This window comes from Glycine max, chromosome 18, assembly GCF_000004515.6.
Source record: "Glycine max cultivar Williams 82 chromosome 18, Glycine_max_v4.0, whole genome shotgun sequence".
Taxonomy (NCBI): Eukaryota; Viridiplantae; Streptophyta; class Magnoliopsida; order Fabales; family Fabaceae; genus Glycine; species Glycine max.
Window position 1 is genome coordinate 19,157,254 of NC_038254.2, and position 21,339 is coordinate 19,178,592.

Consider the following 21,339-nt stretch of genomic DNA (forward strand, 5'->3'; position numbering starts at 1 on the left):
ATCAATTGATCTATTTGTGGTGATTCTTTTATTTTATTTTATTGGGATTGAGATTTTTATATTTATATACCAACAAATTAAAATTGAAATTCTCTCATATGTCCATCTTCTACATTTTTTTGTGTGTTTAGGAAAATTACTTTGACAACAAAATATGTAAGCAATGTATTAGTTTTTTTTTTTTTCTTTTCTTGATGGAATACAAACACCACAAGAAAATAACAAAAGTTAATCCCCATGAAGGAGTCTAACAACAATTTTCCTAATAATGCATCAGGTGAACACACCATCTATATCTGATGATGAAATAGGAACTTCCCAATCTGCTAGGGTATATGTGCCTCCATTTGTAATCTCTATGCATGAATGCCTCGATCAATATAAGTGATCTTTGAAGTATTCATGTTCATGTTAACTGTTTAGAGTTGTTAGTATATATCCACTAAACTAAATAGTCATTCACCTTTTTTGCTTTTCATCTCAACTTACTATTTTTTGTTTTTCTTATTTTTCCATCATCAAACAATTAATGGACGAATTAAATTGAGAAATAAGTATTCCTATGCAATATAATTTAAACATATAAAAATACTAAATAATATTTTGCTTTTTTACCACTAAATTTTTTGTTAATAATATAGAAAAATATTTTTCATAATTTAACTTATTATCAAATTATTTTATTTGTAAGTTAACATCCTTTTAGTGTTAATGTCATTCATGTTAGTATAAAATTTAAAAATAAGTAAATAAAAACATTTTATAAGAAATAAATATTAAAATAATATTTTTAATAAAATAATAAAATAAAAATTCAAAATATTATGAAAATTAAACAAAAATATAAATTGATAGAGAATAATATTGAATTAAGACCATAATAAGTATTTGCAGAGTATAATATTATTAGCATGCATTCACAACTGATTTTATATTACCAACATTGATGACATAAATTTTGTTAATCTATAAATGTAATAATTTTATCATAAATATATATGTTTAATGTGCATTTATTACTCATTTTATACTTAAGATCATAATTAAAAATATAAATTCATTCATGGGATTAGTTACCAGTTGATTGGAAATTTAATAATTAATTACAAATTTATTCATCAAAATCAATTATAGATTGATTAGTGTCACCCCATTCGAAATTAAGAATTATAATTAGACTTGGAGTCAAATTAAAATGAATACAAATTTCAGAGCGGAAATGACTTAATATGTGTTTCTTTTTCTTATTATATAATGAGTAGATTAAAACTTTGCATAAATACTATATAGTGTAAGCCATTACATTTGATAATTAAGGGTTTATACTTGTAGACATTGAAACTATAAAACAAAACATATTTATAATATATAAATTATTTATCTAAAAAAATATAAATTATAATAGGTAAGTGTATTTTATACAAATATTAAAAAATTATATAAATAAATATTCAAATTTAGAGGTAATATTTACATCATACAAAAAACTTACATGAAAATACATTGATATTTATACTATGAATTAACAATAACCAAACTTAAAAACTATTGCATAAAAATGAATACAGTAAAAATTTATACTTTATATCTTAAACTTAAAATTGTATGGGCTCAAAATAAGGATAAAGTGATAATTTAATATTTACATAAGCTGATATATTATTTATTATAAAATTTAATATAATAAAAATAATAAAATTCTAATATAAAATATTTTTATTTAAGAATATTAATCATAATTTCACCTATTATTTTTATATTTTTCCAGATAATCATAATTTAAGAATATATATATATATATATATATATATATATATATATATATATATATATATATATATATATACACACATATATATATTACTCAAATCTTCAACCAGTTATTTGTATTGCAAATCATTAATTAATAATTAAAAAGTTGTTATAATTTATAATACACTATGATATCTAACACCAAATTATTACTATCTTTTGGTTTTAATTTACATTTTCACATGTTAAAAATTTAAAAATATTTTATAACATGGCTCACAAATCAGTATGTATGTCTTGCAGCATCGATCACTTGAATATATGTTTTATTAATTTAAAAATATATAAGTAAAAATATAATTTTATAAAAATATTTTGTTAAACCCATTTTTTTAATTAGAAACTCTAACTTTAGATTGATTGAATTGAAATATTTTAAGACAATTATTTAAATTACTTTCTTACCTAACACGTAATTAATTTTTATTTTTCTCATTTTTTTTATATCCTAAAAATCATAATTCGTTAGATATCTAATCAACTATATATCTATATATAATGGATAATTAGTAATTTAAAATGTTATAGTTTACGATTTATGATAAAATAAACAGAATAGAGTTTTATTATAAATAGTTTCTAATATAAAACTAATAAATATTTATATATTTAAAATATTTTATAAAAATATTCCTAAACAATGTTTATCTTGCATGGCACGGATCACCACTCTTGTATTGTTTAAAAACAAAATATCCTATATGTATTACTACCTCCTTCTCATATATTTTGATGTTTAAGGTTATTATACATAAATTAAGAAACATTTAATGAAATTAAAACTAAATGTTCCTAATTTATCAGAAAATATGTTTCTAATAAAACTAAATGTTCAAACTATCATTTAGATTCTGTAAAAAAAAAATCTAATTTAGATAGCAAGTAAAAAAGACTCGAACTTTTAAAAAGGGATTTTTTGGAATTTTAAATGATATATCTAAATATAAATTTTGCAAATACTCAGTTAAAAATAATTTTAAAAACACTTAATTTTGACAAGGCAATCTCAAGATTACGAACTCAAGAAGATATGTAAAGCAGAAAAGTACACATAATTTATTTTTTTTAATCAACAAATATTAATGATTAATTTATTAGTTTTTATTAAGAAAAGATCGACATTTTCTTCCATTAATTTTTCTCTTCTTTAGTAAGAATCCAACTAACCTTATATCTCTTACACATAATTTATCTTAATTCATTAACTAACCTCTTAAGAAATATGTGCAATCCCTCACATACAAATTAGGGATTTTTTTACTACATATCCAGAACTCGAGGTTACTTACAAACAATTTCTTTATATTCAAGTAATTTTTACATAAGTCTTTCAAGACTTTTATATATCCCAAAACTGTTCTTTGTTTACAAGTTCTTTTATAAGCTTTTGAGACCAATTTATTTATTTTTTTATTGTTAAACTTCTTAAAGAGAAGAAGGAGTGATTGTTTTTATAATAAAACCAAATATCCCAAATGATCAAAAGTCACTTTATATTTTAAGTAGAAAAATGCTAACAACATATTTTCTTCTCTGTCACAATCTTTCCTACTTAATTACTCACCATTAAGTAATATTAAGAGAAATGACTCATCTTTTTAATAAGAGAAATGACTTATCTTTTTTTGAGCTCTCACATGAAAGTCTAAAAGACTCATCTTTTCGCCCCAAAATCCTCTCCAACAAAAACACCACCGGTGGCCAACTTAACATCACCTTCTCCTCCTCCTACGGTGCCACATGGGCGTCCTCCGCCGCAACCTCGTCTCCGTGATGCTCCACTCGGCTCTATTCAGTTCCTTTTCCGAAACACGCGAGCGTGTCCTGCATAACGTTGAAACCCGACGCAGAAAAAAACAATTCTATTAAGGTGAAGGATCACGTTCAACATGCCATGTTCACCTTGCTGGTTTTCATGTGTTTCGGTGGAGAAGTTCAGAAGGAGAAAATCGAAGACATAGAACACGTTCAGCGTTGTTTAATGTCGGAGCTTAGCAGATTCGGCGTACTAAACTTGTTGCCCGGAGTGGTCACTCGCGTGTTGTTGCGAAAACGGTGGCAGGAGTTGCTGGATCTTCGTCAGGCCCAAAAGGACGTGTTTACCCAATTAATAAAAACAATAAAAAATGTTAGTGATGGGGATGGAGGTGTTATTTGTTACGTGGATACTTTGTTGAAGTTGCAATTACCCGAAGAGAATCGCAAGCTTGACGAAGGTGAAGTTGTGGCGTTGTGTTCGGAGTTTCTCACTGCGGGCACGGATACAACTTGCATGGCTTTGGAGTGGGTCATGGCGAATATAGTGAAGTACACGCACGTGCAAAAGAGGGTTGTGGAGGAAATTAAAGAAGTGCTGGGTGATAGAAAAGATAAGGAAGTGAAAGAGGAAGATCTGAACAAGTTGCCGTATCTAAAAGATGTGATTTTGGAAGGTTTAAGACGTCATGACGTGACGGAGGACGTGATTTTTGGTGCCACATGCAGTGACGGAGGACGTGGTTTTGAATGATTATTTGGTGCCTAAAAATGTGACTGTGAACTTCATGGTGGCAGAGATGGGGAGGGATCCTAGGGTTTGGGAGGATCCGATGGAATTCAAGCCAGAGAGGTTTCTTAGTAGTGGTTTTGAGGCCTTTGATATTATTGGGAGTAAAAAGGTTAAGATGATGCCCTTTGGGGCTGGGAGGAGGGCTTGTCCTCCTTATAACCTCGCAATGTTCCATTTGGAGTACTTTGTAGCTAAATTGGTTTGGAATTTTGAATGGAAGGCTTCGAGTGGAGGGAACGTAGATTTGTCACGGAAACAGGAATTTACTATGGTGATGAAACATCCATTGCATGCTCAAATTTATCCTAGGTTCTAGCCTAATTTTATACTCACAAAATTATATATAATAAATTAAAAAAATGAAAATTGTTAAAACGTGTGTAGACCTTTATTCTTATTTCTTCTTCAAGTCTAAAAAACTTCCTCAGTAACTAGTATATGATCAAGACGTGATAAATTACTGAGCTGTGACAAAATCAGTGCAACAAAATTCATGGACTGCCACATCGGAAGGAAGTGCACCACCACATTGGAAGTGTATATTTGTTATTACACAAATATATTGTAATTGTAATTGTGATTTTTATAATTACGTTTGGAAAGTATCTTAATTAAATTAGTTATATTTTTTTATCAATATTTTGCACAGATTTTTTTATAGTTAATTAAAGTACAAACATGTATATATGTGTGTATATTTATATTTGCTGGTATGAAGTCAGGCGAGTATTAATTAAAGTCGCGGTATCAATTTTCATTCTACTCTTTTGCTTTTAGTTACAAATTTGTTTATCAAAATTTCAATTACAAGTAAAACTCAAACATCTCACAATAAAATCAATTGATTGATATATACAATAAGATATTAATATTCTAAAATTAAGGTTGAATCATTCGAATAATATTTAAATTTATTTTTTAGTATAAATAAATATTAATTAGATTTTATTTATTTTCCAACTAATTAAATTTTAAATTAATCATGTTCATTTTTTATTTATGAATAGAATGATTAAGACAAAAATCTCAATAAATAATATAACTAAATAATCTAATGTATCTTCGTATATAATTGATCTTAAATAAAATTCAAATAAATTTAATTTCAAAAAATTTCATGAAACAATTTAAATCACTTGTCCCATAAGTGTGTCCCGATTCATGTTCCATCAATAAAAATATGTCATCTCATTTAAAATATTCACCTAGACTTTTCTAATTTTCCAACCCTACCCTTAATAGATCGATTCAACGCCATTATCCCTTTTCTTTCATCATCAAAATATTCCCAATTGGGATCAAACAAAACACGTAACATTAGCACGTTATTATTTCAATACAAATAGAGTGTAAGATTGCTGGTGTTCTCTTTGAAGGGTTGCGAACATCAACAATTTAGATAACTCTTCAAGGGTTTTTGTTGAAAATTTATTAAGAGAACTATTAGTACTAGTTAGATCTCTATGTCTATCCAGAGCTAAATAACGGCTCTGATATCAAAGAGGTACCGAGTCAATTGTAATAATAAGTTAAAAATAAAACAAGTTAAAAATAAATACAAACAATTAAACCTTGCCATGGTGGCCTCTTGAGACTCCTCAATTTGAGCCCTAATCAAGGAAATCTCTATCTCTTTGTAATACTCATCCACACTCCTATTTCTTTGAATTAGTCTTTGGAGCTTGTTGTGAAGGTCTCTCCCATAATAGGACGACACAAATCTCTCTCTCAAAACTCTCTTCATGTCTTACCAAGTATTAATCAACGACATTCTCATCCTCTCAACATCACTCCTCGCTTGATTCTACCATACTAAGACATATCCCTCAAACTCCCGGGAGGCCAATTTGATTTTTTTTCTTCATTGTAGTTGTAGCAAGCAAAGACTTGCTCAACCTTCATCTCCCACTTAAGATTCACTTCTGGATCACAAGTCCCTTTAAAAGTAGGGATCTTCACCTTCACTCCCTCAATCCTTTCCTCTCTTTGTCCACCTCCATATCTTCTATGATTTCTTCTCTTCTTATACCTCTCATTCCTTCATCTTCCCTCATCCTCTTCATACCCCTCATCTTCTCCATGAGAAGAATTAGATGATCTTACCTCTCTTCTTCGCTCTATATTTTCAATCTGCACACTTAAAGTTTCACTACTCTTATGTATTCTTCTCAAACTCTCCTCATTCTCCTCTCTCATTCTCTCCATCCTTTCTTCATTGTCATAACTCATTCTTCTCATTTGATCCTCAAGTTTAATCATCTCCGCCATGAGCCTTGTGGTTTTTGAAGATGGTGGAGTAGCATCTCCACTTGTAGAAGCCATACCTACAAGAAAAGTTAGTGCACAAGTAAAAAATTGAATAGGACCTCGCCACTCAACTTAGTGTTTCACTCAAGTTCACTCGTATATCACTCTTTCAAGGATTTTTCTTTTATAATATACACTCTTTCCTTTTACCACTCTTGCTTTTTTTTTTAGTTCTTATGCAGAACCTTCAAGCTCAAAATCAAGAAGTATTCAATGTGAAATATGTCACAAATCAAAACTCAACTCAAGAAGCCAAGAAAAGAAATACTCCAAGACAAAACTAAGAAATTTTGAAAACAAGCCAAAATAATGAAAGGAATACTCAAAAGGAATGCCAAGGAAGACAAACTAAAAGATTCCAGAATGAAGAAAAAGATTGTTCAAAAATTGAACTATACTAGATGTAAATAACCAACAAGACAAACTTTTTTTTAAAAAATAGATGTAAAAACAAGAAAGACTCTGAATGCAGATTTTGTTTTTTTATCATTTTGTTTTTTTTCTTTTTTTTTTCAATTTTTTTTTGCTTCTTTTGCTTTTTATTTTTATCTCTGCACTTTTTTTGGCACACAATTCAAATTTAAATGCAAATATGTGATTGGGAAAATCCAAATCTAGACTGTGACAAAAATTTTGCCTCCAAATCTGAAAACTGGATTTCTTTTTTTTTTTTTTTTAACTTCTTTCTTTCCTTTTTTTTCACAAATTTTAATGCTATATTTATAAAAAAGAAAGAAGATAAAAAGATATTGATACTAGATATAGTTCAAAAAAGAAAGATAGACTCAAAGAAATAAAACAAAGGAAGATAAAATAATAATATATAGTTAAACAAAAAAATTGACACAACAAATAAATGAGGAAACACACATGAAACACAAAACACAAAGGATAGATAACACCTGATTTCAAGAACCAAAGCTCTAATACCAATTGATGGAATGTTGATTTGCGGATCCAATTTTTAGCATCAGCAAACTAGGGAACCAATTTGGGGCTCTATGAAATTGGAAAAAATAAAAGAAAAAAGCATAATTAGATAAGGAGATGGAAAGAACAACGCCACAATCTTGGGAGATTGATAAGTTTAGGATGATTTGCCACAAAGAATAGAATTCTTTGATATAAGAACCTAAGGTTTCACACAAGAACCAAGAGAGGCACTCTCTTAACTGTGTCTAATATGAAAATTTCATAAAATTGCCAACCAAGTGTTTTTAAGAGTCTATTTATAACTCCTACCAATAATCCCAAATTAGGCCCAAGGCCCAATAACTAATTTAATAATTAAAAGGCTTACAAATAACAATAGAAAAGGTAGCAGCCCATTACAAGTCCAAAAATAAACCTTAAAATATAATTAAAAAAAATAAATATTATTCTAAAAGTTGACTTAAATAAATGAGCTTCGCTTCTTATTCTCTTTCCTCCATGAGAAAATTTAGTCTCTCGCCAAGCTCTTCTTGAAATCTCTTACTCCTTGCTCTAGTAGTTGGTACATCCATGTTGAGTCCACCCAAGCCAAAATCTTCCTCCTTGGATAGTCCTCTATCAGATAGGAATACCTCTGGTGTCATCACTGGCTATTGGAGAAATAACTGGTGAAAGCTCTGCATCGAAAGGTACTAGCCATGGTGGAGGCTTTGTAGTATGGGGAGGAGCTGCTCCATCTAAGAGGAAGAGGGAGAAGGCTTGTCGTCTGTAGAAGAGGTGGCTGGAGGAGGGATTACCAGAGGTGGAGTTGGGGGAGTGTTTGGAGTTGTTCAGGTCTTGACTCACTTTGGCCCCATGAAGACAATGGAAGAATCTGCTGGATCAACAATTGGCTTGACTTCATCTTCTTCTAGAAACATAGACTTCAGGTGTCGCCTAGCAAGGTCAGCTTCTTGCTTAATTGCCTCCACCTTAAAGCAGGTCTTGCTATCATTGGGATGTTTTATTGTCTCAAACAAGTTGAAGGTGGCTTTCTGGTCCTCCACACTCATCTCCAAATTGACATTTCCCATGTCCACAACATATTTTACAGTCAGCATGAATGGTCTGCCCAATATTAAGGGAATATCAAAATCCTTTTCTATGTCTATTATCACAAAGTCCACCGAAAAAGTGAATTGGCGAACATTAGTCAGAACATCTTCAGCTACACCATATGGTTTGATAATGGAGCAATCTGTTAGTTGAAGAGTCATTCTAGTAGGACAAACCTTCATATTTCTAATTCTCTGACACATAGAGAGAGACATCAAATTAATGTTTGCTCCCAGATCAATGAGAGCTTTACCCATTGACACATCCCCAATAAAGCATGGGATGGTTACATTCCCTAAGTCTTTGAATTTTTGTGGTGAATTCTTTTGGATCACATCAGTACAATTTCCTTCCACCACGATGCTCTCATTGTTGATATATTTCCCTTTCTTTGTGAGGAAGTCCTTCAGAAATTTGGTATACAAAGGCATCTGTTGTAAGGACTCTCTAAAGGGAATGGTGATCTCCAGCTTATTAAAGATGTCAAGAAATCAAGCAAAATATCACTCCTTCTCTTTCTTTAAATGCAATAAGGGATATTGGATGTCCTTCACTAGGACTATGGGTATCTATTTTCTAGCCTTCCTATCTAACTGACTTTTGATCTTAATAGGCAAGATCTCATCACCTCTCTCCTTACTCTCATTTTTCTCTTCACCCTCTTCTCTCTTTTTATTCTCTCCTTCGTCATTACTCACATCCTCCAATACTCCCTTAACTCTCTTTTCTCTCTCTGCATTCTACCTCCTATAACTCCTAGTGAAAATTACCTTGCACTCTTCCTTGAGATTCTTCTCCGTGTTGGCCACAAAACTACCTGTGGATGTTTCATTCAATTTCTTAGCTAATTGGTCCACTTGTACCTCCAGATTCTTGATGGCAGACTCAATACTTTTGTGATTTGATAATAAAACTTGCATAAATTGAATTAGTGTCTTCTAGCTTGATGGTCCTGTCATACAGACTGGGCCCTTGATTGGAAGGCCGGATGGATAGGCCACCTAGATCCTTGTTGAAGTTGTTCCCAAGATGAGATCTCCAACCTTGGCCTTGAGAAAAATTTCCTCCTTGATTGTATCCAGGAGGTCCTCCTTGATGGAACCCTTGACGATTGGGATTGGCCATGTAGTTGACTTCTGTGGATGAATCGTCTCGATTCATGCACATACCTGACTCATGGCCCCACCATAAATGTTGCATCCCCCAATTTGAATGACTGGAGAATGGGCAGGTTGCAGTGCATGCAACTGTTGAGGAAGCTTGCTTAGCATCTCTGTGAGGGTCTCTATTTGCTTGGCTAGGAGCTTGTTTTGGGCTAGTAGTGCGTCTTGTGATGTGTGCTCAAGAAAACTCTTCTTTGTAGGCGTGTAGGCTTGATCATGCAGGATGGCATGGTCACTGGCTGCCATATTTTCAATTAATTCCCTAGCTTCCTCAAGTGTTTTCAGTTTGATCTTCCCACCAACGAAGGCATCAAGTAACTACTTCAAATGGGGTTGCAAGCCATCAATGAAGATATTGAGTTGAACCGGCTCGTTGAACCCATGGGTGGGAGTCTTTCGAAGTAAACCATGGAAGCAGTCAAGAGCTTCACTTAGTGATTCATAAGGGAATTGGTGGAATGAAGATATCTCCACCTTTCCCTCAGCGATCTAGGACTCTGGAAAATATTTCTTCAAAAATTTCTCCACCACTTCTTCCCATGTTTGCAAGTTGTTTCCCTTGAACGAGTGCAACCATCTTTTTGCTTCACCAGCCAAGGAGAAGGAGAATAGGTTGAGGCAGATAGCATCTTCAGGAACTTCAACTATTTTCACCGTGTTGCAAATCTCTATGTATGTAGCAAGGTGGACATATGGATCTTCATTGGGTAGCCTACGAAAAAGATTGCCTTGGATCAATTGGATAAGAGAATGTGGTAAGTGATGTTTGCAGCTTGAACTTCGGGCTAGGCAATGCTTTTGAATTACTGAGGTGTAGAGGTACTGGAGTAGTCCTCCAAGGTGATCCTCTTTGGCCGGTCTTCTGCCATTATGTGTTTTTCAAAGTTGGGATGTGAAAAAGAAGAAGATGATATAGATGATGATGGTTCTTGATTCCCTTGTTGTTCTCTCTTTCTTCTTGGAGCGTTGTTTCTTCTACACATTGCTTCAATCTCTAGATCCAATGGAACAAGATTGTTTCCTCGTATACAAGAAAGAAAAGCACTACCATGCACGTTATGACAAAAAAAAAAAACTAAAGATTAAAATTAAGAGCGAACAAAGAAAATTTGAAAATTAAATATATTCTTTTTTCAAAAAATTAATTAAAAATAAAATTAGAGAAAAATAAATTGCTTAAAAAGTGGATCTACAAGTTTACTTGGGACGTACTGTTTAATCAAGTCCTTTTCTCTGTTCCTTAAAAAGTGGATCTACAAGGAAAAAAATGAATTGAGAATGTTGATGATTACGTTTGTGTTCACGCCAAGGACAATTGGTAGGCCAGAGAATTAAATTGGTTAGATATCAAGGATATGGTTTTAATTCTTAATTACTAAAATAATCATTGCTATGGCCAAAATAAAATGTACCGTTTGTTCATATAAAGAAGTGGAAAAAAAGAACGATTTAAAGAAAGTTTCACAGTCAAATTGGCAACAGATTTTTCATTTTGGCCAGGTTGGATTCATGTGTTCATGAATCATGAGTCAAGTGTTGCTTGGCTCGTAGCATCCAAAAAAGTTACTTGACATTTGCTTAAGATTTGAAGAGGGGGGAGGGGGGGACTATGAGAACTAATTGACCATGGCTTCAATTCTTTGACTTTTATAAAAAATTTTCTTTGTGCTCTCGATCATACTGATTTTTCTTGCTGCAAAATGCTTAGTTGAAATCTTGTTAGAAGGTTTCTATTGGCTCTGTAAATATCTGCTCATGCAACTTTGAGTAACAGTAAGTTGCCAAAGACACGTTACTCAAATCTATTGTTTGATAGAGGGATCCAGATAGTGTTAATTTGGTTTTAGTCAGAGGAGGAGGATGTAGGGAAGAAGAATAAATTTCATTTACTTTTATAGTTTTATCTTTGTTTTAAATATTTGCCTTTTTTTATTTAATCCCATCAACTTGATGTCAATTAGTTTATTTTACACATTTCCCTTTTTGATTTAACACTTTCTCAACCTCCTATCTTAATAGATTATTAGGAGCGCTCAAGGACTTGAGAGGTCTAAAGCAAATTTAAGAATGAGACCTTTTATTTACTCATAAAATAATTTATTAAAATTATCATTGCTTTATTTAAAATTAATTTTTCGGGCTTTTTGTGATGTAAAATTATCAATTAAATTGTCGTAATTAATGCCAATCCATTCAATCTTTGTTGAAACATTATTGATCTTAAGTAAGTTTTTATTATTTTTAGCTTTGAAAAACTCATTTCAGCTGAAGCAACTGATACTGGTATCGTTAACATTATTCTATAAGCTACATATGTGTTTGGAAAAGAAATCAATGCATTTTCAAATCCATTTTTCCTATACTTTTCAAAAAATGAAAGAAGACCTTTTAATTGTTCAATAGCTTCATCAATGCACATATCTTTTGATTGTAAATTCTTACTAAGTTAACTGCAAATAAAATGGCATACCAAATAGTCATGTCTAACAAAAATTCAAAGTTTTTGGGTTTCTTTAACTATTAACTATTAAATCTCTTTTTTTTCTAAACAAAGCTATAATATTAGTGAAGAGTTGTTGCTCATTAATTGTTACTTACAGTACCAATAAAAAGATTAATAATTACTTATAATATTTTAATTAAAATTTATTTTTAAATATGATTTTACAATAATTTTTTGGAGGTATATTAGTATTAAAAAAAATTTTGGGGCCTTTTTTATTTAGCCTAAAGTCCTTGCTTGAGGTGCTTGGGCCTTAAGCTGGCCCTATAGATTATTACTGTATTTATTTTAGGTTTTTGCTAAGGATATTGATTAAGAAAATATTTAATATGAAAATTATAAAAAAAACGTTAGAAAAATAGACAGTGTAATTTTTTATTTTTCAATTAAAATATTTTCATTTTAAGTTTCTTAACGGGTCTTAAGGCACTTGTTACTCTTTGCCTTTATTTTATCATTACACACCTCCTGAAAAGACTTCAAGAGGATAGGTTGAGAACGTATTGAATTGAGGATAAGGTGATTAAAAAGTTAATACTTTCAAGTTAAACTAAAGTTGAACGGGTTTGATGTTATAAAAATTAAAAAAGTTGTGGGGTTATTTATAAAAAAAATGCAATAACAAATTATTTTTAACAGTTTTTGTTATTGGGTGAAATTATTTTAAATTAAATCATGTAGGTCTGATTCTATTTATTGGGTCTTATTAGAATGTCTCTCAAATCTTAATAATAGTATATTAAAAAAAAAAGTGCGTCAAATAGTATGTTGTTGATTTTTTTATATAGAGAAAAAGGTTAAATTACAGGACAGTAAAATATAATTAATTTGTAAAAATATGTGTTTGGTATATCTTGGAGAGATTCAACCTTGTTCGAATATAATAGTATATTGCCTTAGTATTTGGGATCACATTAAATATATTATCTTTGCTTTCTATAGTCTCACTCCAAACACTCCTTTATGTCTTAGTTTTCAAGGTTTTCTTCCCTTTTTCTTCTTTTGATTAGTAGGGTTTTGCAAATTGAAACACAATTAATTCAACAAAATTTGTCAAACTAAGATTTTTAAAATATTTTTTTTAATTATTTTCAAACTTTCAGCACTAAAAGGACATTTTAAAGTACATTTATATAAGAAAGACAGTTCTTAAGATTTTAAATTTGTTTTGGAAAAATATCTATTATTAGTTGAAAAATTTTTCATGACATCCATTATGTTATAAGACACCTAGAGAGAAAAATATGTATTATAGGATTTATAATGTGATAAAAAGAAAAAAAATAATAAAAAATGAGAATTGTTAGTTGAGTGTTTAAAATAAGTGTATATTTGTGTATTATTATTCTTCAATTGTTGGATCCTAAAGCCAATGGAGGAGAGAGAAGAAGAGGGAAGAAAAAAAAAAGATAAAATGATAAAAGTGTTGGAATGATCCACGTTCAGGGTCATATTCCACGTTCTATTTTTATTTTATTTCCATTATATTATTTTGGAAAATTTTATTATTTCTGAATCTGGTCTATTTGTACTCATCCTCTATCTCACTTATTGATAACTTCTATCTCGCGTTCTGATAACAAATTAGTTGAGCTCTGTGATGGACAAACTCTATAAATAGGATGAGGTGCTCTCAGTTTTGTATTACTAAACTCATTTCTCTATTAAAAAAAATACACCATCTATTCAGAGTGAGCAAGGGTCTTGAAGAGCAAAACTGTCTTCAGTTTTGTGTATGCGCTGCTTCGCATTCGATCTGCAATGGCTGGAGGTACGCTCATAATATTTAGTTTCCGCTGTTTGATCTGAATATGCCATTTAAATTAATTTGCATGTTTAGATCAGTGCCTATTTAATTTACATTTGATATCAGAGCCTTTTTGTACCTCTACCTTGCTTGTTAGGTCGTTCCTATTATGCATTTACGGAGTTTATTTTTTGAGTATATGAGTGTTATGTTTTAAGCCTCCTTAATTCAAAATAACATCAAAATTAGGAATGATATGAGTTTTCTAATTTTTTTGTGATTTAAAATGTGTTTTTGGGTGTCTAAAATGGCATATAATGGAGTGGGTTTTCGAAATCAGGTTCGTGGGTGTTAAAGAGATCCTTATGACCCGGCTTGAGGTTGAAGACAAGCATTCACATTTTTTTTTGGTTGCTGATATGAAATTTTTAATAAATATTATTTTGGAAAATATTAAATAAAGCATGACTCTTGAGCTGGTCTTGAACCCTTATCCTGCAGCATGAAATAACTCCCTTTGCCACTAAGCTATTGTGATTTATTTGTTTATTAGGTGTAATTCATTTATATTTATAACTTCAGAAGGATAAATCATTTATGCGCAAACTGTTTACAATATTATGTTAAATACTGGTATGCATTGGATTTGATCCTTTAAAGTTTATTACATGTTGAATGGATATGCGTACAATGTTATTTTGAATTGGTATACATGTAATTTTTATGATTTAATATTGAGCACGCTTGCATTATTAAGTATGTTATGCAAAGATTATTTTTGAATGTTAAGTGATTAATATAATTTTATTAAATTAGAGAGTAGCCCCAACATCTTTAATTGAGTAAAATTATATGCTAAATTTATAATCACATTAGAAATATTAATTGTGATTAATCATATGTAATATGATGAAATCTACCCACAGGAATTTTGTTGTATTTGTATGATTAATTAGGATAAAATATTATATTATATTTCTTAATTTATCCACAGGAATTAAGGAAAAGAACATGATTTAATAGTTTTATCGTAAAGTTGCATGATGAATCTAATTGAGTAGGACTTTAGCCCACAGACAAGTTTTGTGTCACTAGATTCATATATTGAGACATGATTTGCATTGACAAAACATGACATTTGTTTAGTCTCAAATTTTCTTAATGAGCATGTGTGTTTGTTTGTAGTTTCACAATCTATGAATATTTCTTGTGACCTTCCCATATTGAAAGGTGATAATTATAAGGTTTGGAAGAAAAGAATTCTCCTTCATTTAGGCTAGATGGATATTGACTATGCTATAAGGAAGGATGAGCCATCGGCTATTACTGAGACTAGTGAACCTGATGTTGTTGACCTTTATGAAAAGTGGGAGAGATCTAATTGTCTCTCCGTTATGTTCATAAAAACCAACATATCCGCTAGTATTCGGGGTTCAGTTGACCAGCATGATAAGGTCAGAGATTTGTTGAAAGCCATTGATGAACAGTTTACGACCTCTGAGAAGTCGCTTGCTAGCACACTCATTATGCAATTCTCTTCCATTAAGCTTACTGGAACGAGAGGTGTGCATGAACATATCATGCGCTTAAGGGACATAGTGGCTCAATTGAAAACCCTGGAAGTTACCATGTCTGAATCCTTCCTGGTACATTTCATTTTGTGCACCCTACCTCAACAGTATACACCCTTTAAAATCTCCTACAACACACATAAGAATAAATGGTCTATTAATGAACTGATGACCATGTGTGTTCAAGAAGAGGAGACATTGATAATGGAAGAGGGTGAGAAGGTAAATTTGACTACTTCTACTTTTGGAAAGGATAGGAAGAAGTCTGTAGGCACTAATAAAGGAAGGATTCCAACTCAACCAACAATTAAAAAGGAGTCAAAGTGTTTCTTCTGTAAAAAGAAAGAACACATAAAGAAGGACTGCCCCAAATTTAAAAGTTGGTTTAAGAAGAAAGGTACACCATTTACTTTCGTTGTTATGAATCTAATATGATTAATGTGAATCATAATACATGGTGGATTGACTCTGGTTCTACAATCCATGTTTCTAATACCTTGCAGGGTATGGAAAGCCTAAGGAAACTAGTGGGAAGTGAGCAGTGCATCTACTCAGGGAGTAGGATGAGCTCGCATGTAGAGGCCATTGGAACATGCGTCTTAGTTTTAAGTAGTGGCTTTAAATTACATTTGGAGAAAGTTTTTTATATTCCTAGTTTTTGTAAAAACTTAATTTTTGTTTCTAAACTTGCACCTTTGGGATTTTATTTTAATTTTACAGACTTTGGTTTTAATTTACTAAATAAATATGAAATTATTGGTTGTGGTCAATTGGTTGATGGTCTTTATTCGATTAAATTGAAAAGTGACGCTGCTTATAATTCTATGCACGTTTCTGTTGGGTTAAAATGATATATTGTGAATGAAGAATCCTCTATGTTGTGACACCGGAGATTAGGACATATCTCTATTGAGAGAATCAAGCAATTAGTAAATGAAGGAGTACTTAGTACTTTGGATTTCGCTGATTTTGAGACTTGTGTAGATTGCATTAAGGGTAAGCAAACTAACAAGTTTAAAAAGGGTGCAAAGAGGAGTTCTAATTTATTAGAAATCATACATACATACATATGTTGTCCAGACATGGGTGCAAATAGTCTGAAATACTTCATAACCTTTATAGATGATTATTCACGATATATGTATCTCTACTTACTCATTCTAATAATGAAGCTTTAGATGCCTTTAAAGTTTTTAAGGCTGAAGTTGAGAAACAATGTGGAAAACAAATTAAGATCGTGAGATCAGATAGAGGTGGGGAGTACTATGGTAGATACATAGAGGATGGACAAGCACCAGGTTCATTTGCGAAATTTCTTCAAGAACATGGGATTGTTGCCCAATACACTATGCCTGGTTCTCTAGATCAGAATGGTGTGGCAGAATGAAGAAATCAAACCTTATTAGACATGGTGAGAAGCATGAGGAGTAATGTAAAGCTTCCTCAATTTTTGTGGATTGATGCACTTAAGACGACTGCGTATATATTAAACCGAGTTCCAACCAAGGTTGTCTCAAAGACACCTTTTGAGTTATCAAGGGTTGGAAACCAAGTTTGTGACATATACGCGTTTGGGGATGCCCATTTGAAGTAAGAATTTATAATCCACAAGAGAAGAAACTAGACCCAAGGACTATTACTGGGTATTTCATTGGATATGCTGAAAGGTCTAAAGGGTATAGGTTCTATTGTCCATCCACAACACTAGGATTGTGGAATCAAGGAATGCAAAGTTTCTTGAAAATGACTTGATCAGTGGGAGTGATCAATTTCAGAACATTTCTTCTGAAAGGGATCACTATGAAGCTGAACCTTCTGGACAAGTAATAGTTGGTAGTCATTCCACCCCTCAAGTTAAAATGGTGTTAGACAACCAGTGATTGAAGTTCCACAAGCTGTTGAAAGTGATCATGTAGATCAAGTTGTTTGTGAGGAACAACATGATGATATTGAACAACTGGTGAAGAACCGTTGAACAAGTTCCTCAGCAAGATGACCAAGCAACATTAAGAAGATCTACTAGAGTAAAAAAGACAGCAATTCCTAGTGATTATGTAGTGTACCTACAAGAATCAGACTACAACATTGGAGCCGAAAATGATCCTGAGACGTTTTCACAAGCCATGAGTTCTAAGGAATCAAATTTGTGGTATAATGCTATGAGGATGAGATGGATTCTATGGCATCTAACCAAGTTTGGGATCTCGTTGAGTTGCCTGTTGGTGTAAAAGTCATTGGATGTAGATGGTCTTCAAAACAAAGAAAGACTCAGAAGGCAACATTGAGAGACATAAGGCAAGACTTGTTGCTAAAGGATTCACTCAAAGAGAAGGAATCGATTACAAGAGACCTTTTCCCCTGTATCTAAGAAAGACTCTCTTCGAGTAATTTGCATTAGTAGCTCATTTTGATCTTGAGTTGCATCAAATGGATGTGAAAACGACGTTCCTGAATGTGATCTAGAAGAAGAGGTTTACATGAAACAACCTGAGGGATTCTTATCTAGTGTTGGTGAGCACTTAGTCTGCAAGCTTAATAATCCATCTATGGATTGAAACAAGCCTCCTGCCAATGGTATTTAAAATTTCATGAGGTCATTTCTTCATTCAGCTTTGAAGAGAATGTCATGGATCATGTATATACCAGAAGGTCAGTGGGAGTAAGATTTGTTTCTTGTATTATACGTAGATGATATTCTGCTTGCGACTAATGATAAGGGTATGCTATATGAGGTGAAACAATTTCTCTCAAAGAACTTTGATATGAAGGATATGGGAGAGGCATCTTATGTCATAGGCATAAAGATCCATAGAGAAAGATCTCGAGGCATTTTAGGCTTGTCTCAAGAAACCTATATCAACAAAGTTTTAGAGAGATTTAACATGAAAGATTGTTCACCAAGTGTAGCTCCCATTGTGAAGGGTGACAAACTCGCTTTGAGTCAGTGCCCCAAAAATGATTTTGAGCGGGAACACATGAAAAATATTCCATATGCTTAGAGTTGGAAGCCTTATGTATGCTCAGGTTTGCACTAGACCTGATATTGCATTCGCTGTTGGAGTCTTGGGAAGATATCAAAGTAATCCAGGTATTGACCACTGGAAAGCTGCAAAGAAAGTGATGAGATATCTTCAAGGAACAAAGGATTACATGCTCATGTACAGACAAACTGATTGTCTGGAAGTGATTGGCTACTCCGACTCAGACTTTGCTGGTTGCGTTGATTCACGAAGATCAACATCTGGTTATATTTTTATGTTAGCCGGTGGAGTGTATCTTGGAGAAGTGCCAAGCAAACCTTAACTGCTACTTCCACTATGGAGGCTGAGTTCGTTTCTGTTTTGAGGCTACCTCGCATGGTGTATGGTTGAAGAGTTTCATGTCTGGCCTTAGAGTTGTGGACTCTATTTCTAGGCCATTAAAGTTGTATTGTGACAACTTTGCTGCAGTGTTTATGGCTAAAAACAACAAAAGTGGAAGTCGAAGTAAGCACATCGACATCAAGTACTTAACCATAAGAGAACGTGTTAAAGAAAAGAAAGTGGTCATTGAACACGTCAACACTGAGTTATGATTGCTGATCCTTTAACTAAAGGCATGCCACCAAAGAATTTTAAGGATCATGTAGTACGAATGAGACTTGGTTCCATGATGTAATTTCATTGTACGTACATTTGTTATTTTCAATGAAACTCTTATTCAGTTAGATATTTTCTCATATGATTTTGTGCACATATTTATTTATTTCGAGAAAAATCATTCGGTTTAGATATAGAATAAACATATGTTTATTCATTAAGTTGAGAGCTAGTGTTGAGAGACTTGATATATTGTGGTACATGGAAGATATTACTCATCATCAGAGGACCTATCGTCATGACTCATATATTATGTTTCTTGTTACGGTTGATGTTGAGTTAAATGGACCAAGTGGGAGAATGTTGGAATGACCCACGTTCAGGATCACATCCAACGTTCTATTTTTATTTTATTCCTATTACATTATTTTGGAAAATTTTGTTATTTCTGAATCTGGTTCATTTTCCTTCCACATTCAACCCATATCTTTGCAACATATTTGCAACCACCTTCAGTAACAAATATGTTGCAAAGATATGGGTTGAATGTGGAAGGAAAACGGATCAGATTCAGAAATAACAAAATTTTCCAAAATAATGTAATGAGAATAAAATAAAAATAGAACGTGGAATGTGACCCTAAACGTAGGTCATTTCAACATTCTCCCACTTGGTCCATTTAACTCAACATCAACTGTAACAAGAAACATAATATATCTCATCCTCTATCTCACGTACTGATAACTTCTATCTCACGTTCTGATAATAAATTGGTTGAGCTCTATGATGGACAGACTCTATAAATAGGATGAGATGCTCTCAGTTTTGTATCATCAAACCCATTTCTCTATTCAGAAAATACACCATCTATTCAGAATGAGCAAGGGTCTGGAAGAGCAAAACTGTCTTCAGTTTCGTGTATGCGCTGCTTCGCATTCGATCTGCAATGGCTGGAGGTACGCTCACAATATTTTGTTTCCGTTGTTTAATATGAATATGCCATTTAAATTAATTTGCATGTTTAGATTGGTGCCTATTTAATTTACAAAAAGAGGTAAACAAGAGAAAAGAAAAAAAAATGAAAAAAAAATCTTAACTTTGGATCTAAAATTGAACAAAATCCAACAATTATGTTTGCTTTACATGGTGAAAGACTTGTGTTGGTTTCCACCTTAGACAAGGTCTAGTTTTAATTTAACTTATCTCTTGATATATGTAAGTTGAAAAGAGTGAGGCTTATAATTTTTAACCCGCAATTTTTGTTCTTTGTTCTTTACCTTTATTTAATTCACTATCTTCAAGTTATTATACGTACAGTTTAAAAAAAAAAGATATCACTGTTATAAAAATTTATTGTGAAGTGCAATTTAACCACAATTCTTGCACCTTTTACAACTTAACAATGTTATATTGTTGTCTCCCTGAACAAAAGAATGTCAGCTCTGCCAAATCTTTTTCATGGATTGGAGGTGATTAATGACGAAGGGTCCAAAATTATGGATTAAAATTATAGGAAAGTCAAAATTATAACTTACTAACGTGTCTCATTGAAAAAGACTATTAATTTGTATTTATAATTTCTGAAGACTAATGTGAAACTTGTATACTATTTTTTTTTTTACAGCAAAATCTTCTATATTATTAAAGACTAACGTATCATAAGTTAATTTTTGTCAATGCTCAATTTGAATATTTACTGGTCTAATTATTCTATGATCTTAAAGTTCAATAATAGTGTATCTCATTCATTACTCACGTTTTCTCCAATTATTACCCTTTCCTTGTGTATCATTCCAGATTTATCTTACAATATAAGAATAATAAAATTAATGTTCCTTCTTTAATAATTTTCAATCTTTCATACAGAATCGAACCCAATCACAATCAGGCCACTTAAAAATTAAATTGAAAAAACATTTCAAGTCTTAACTCTTAAGGATTCTAACATTCCAGTTGAGTAATGATAAGTATGTTTCTCGTATTTATTTACTTTTAAGACATGAATGTTATTTATGATAGTCACACACACACACACATATATATTCATTGATTTCATATGTTAATCTAAGATTATGTATCAAT

General features: G+C 31.9%; 1 pseudogene; it reads left to right on the forward strand.

The window, feature by feature from the left end:
* The first annotated feature begins 3,397 nt into the window (after window positions 1–3,397).
* Window positions 3,398–4,676, forward strand: LOC100817649 (cytochrome P450 89A2-like; annotated as a pseudogene).
* Window positions 4,677–21,339: the final 16,663 nt, after the last annotated feature.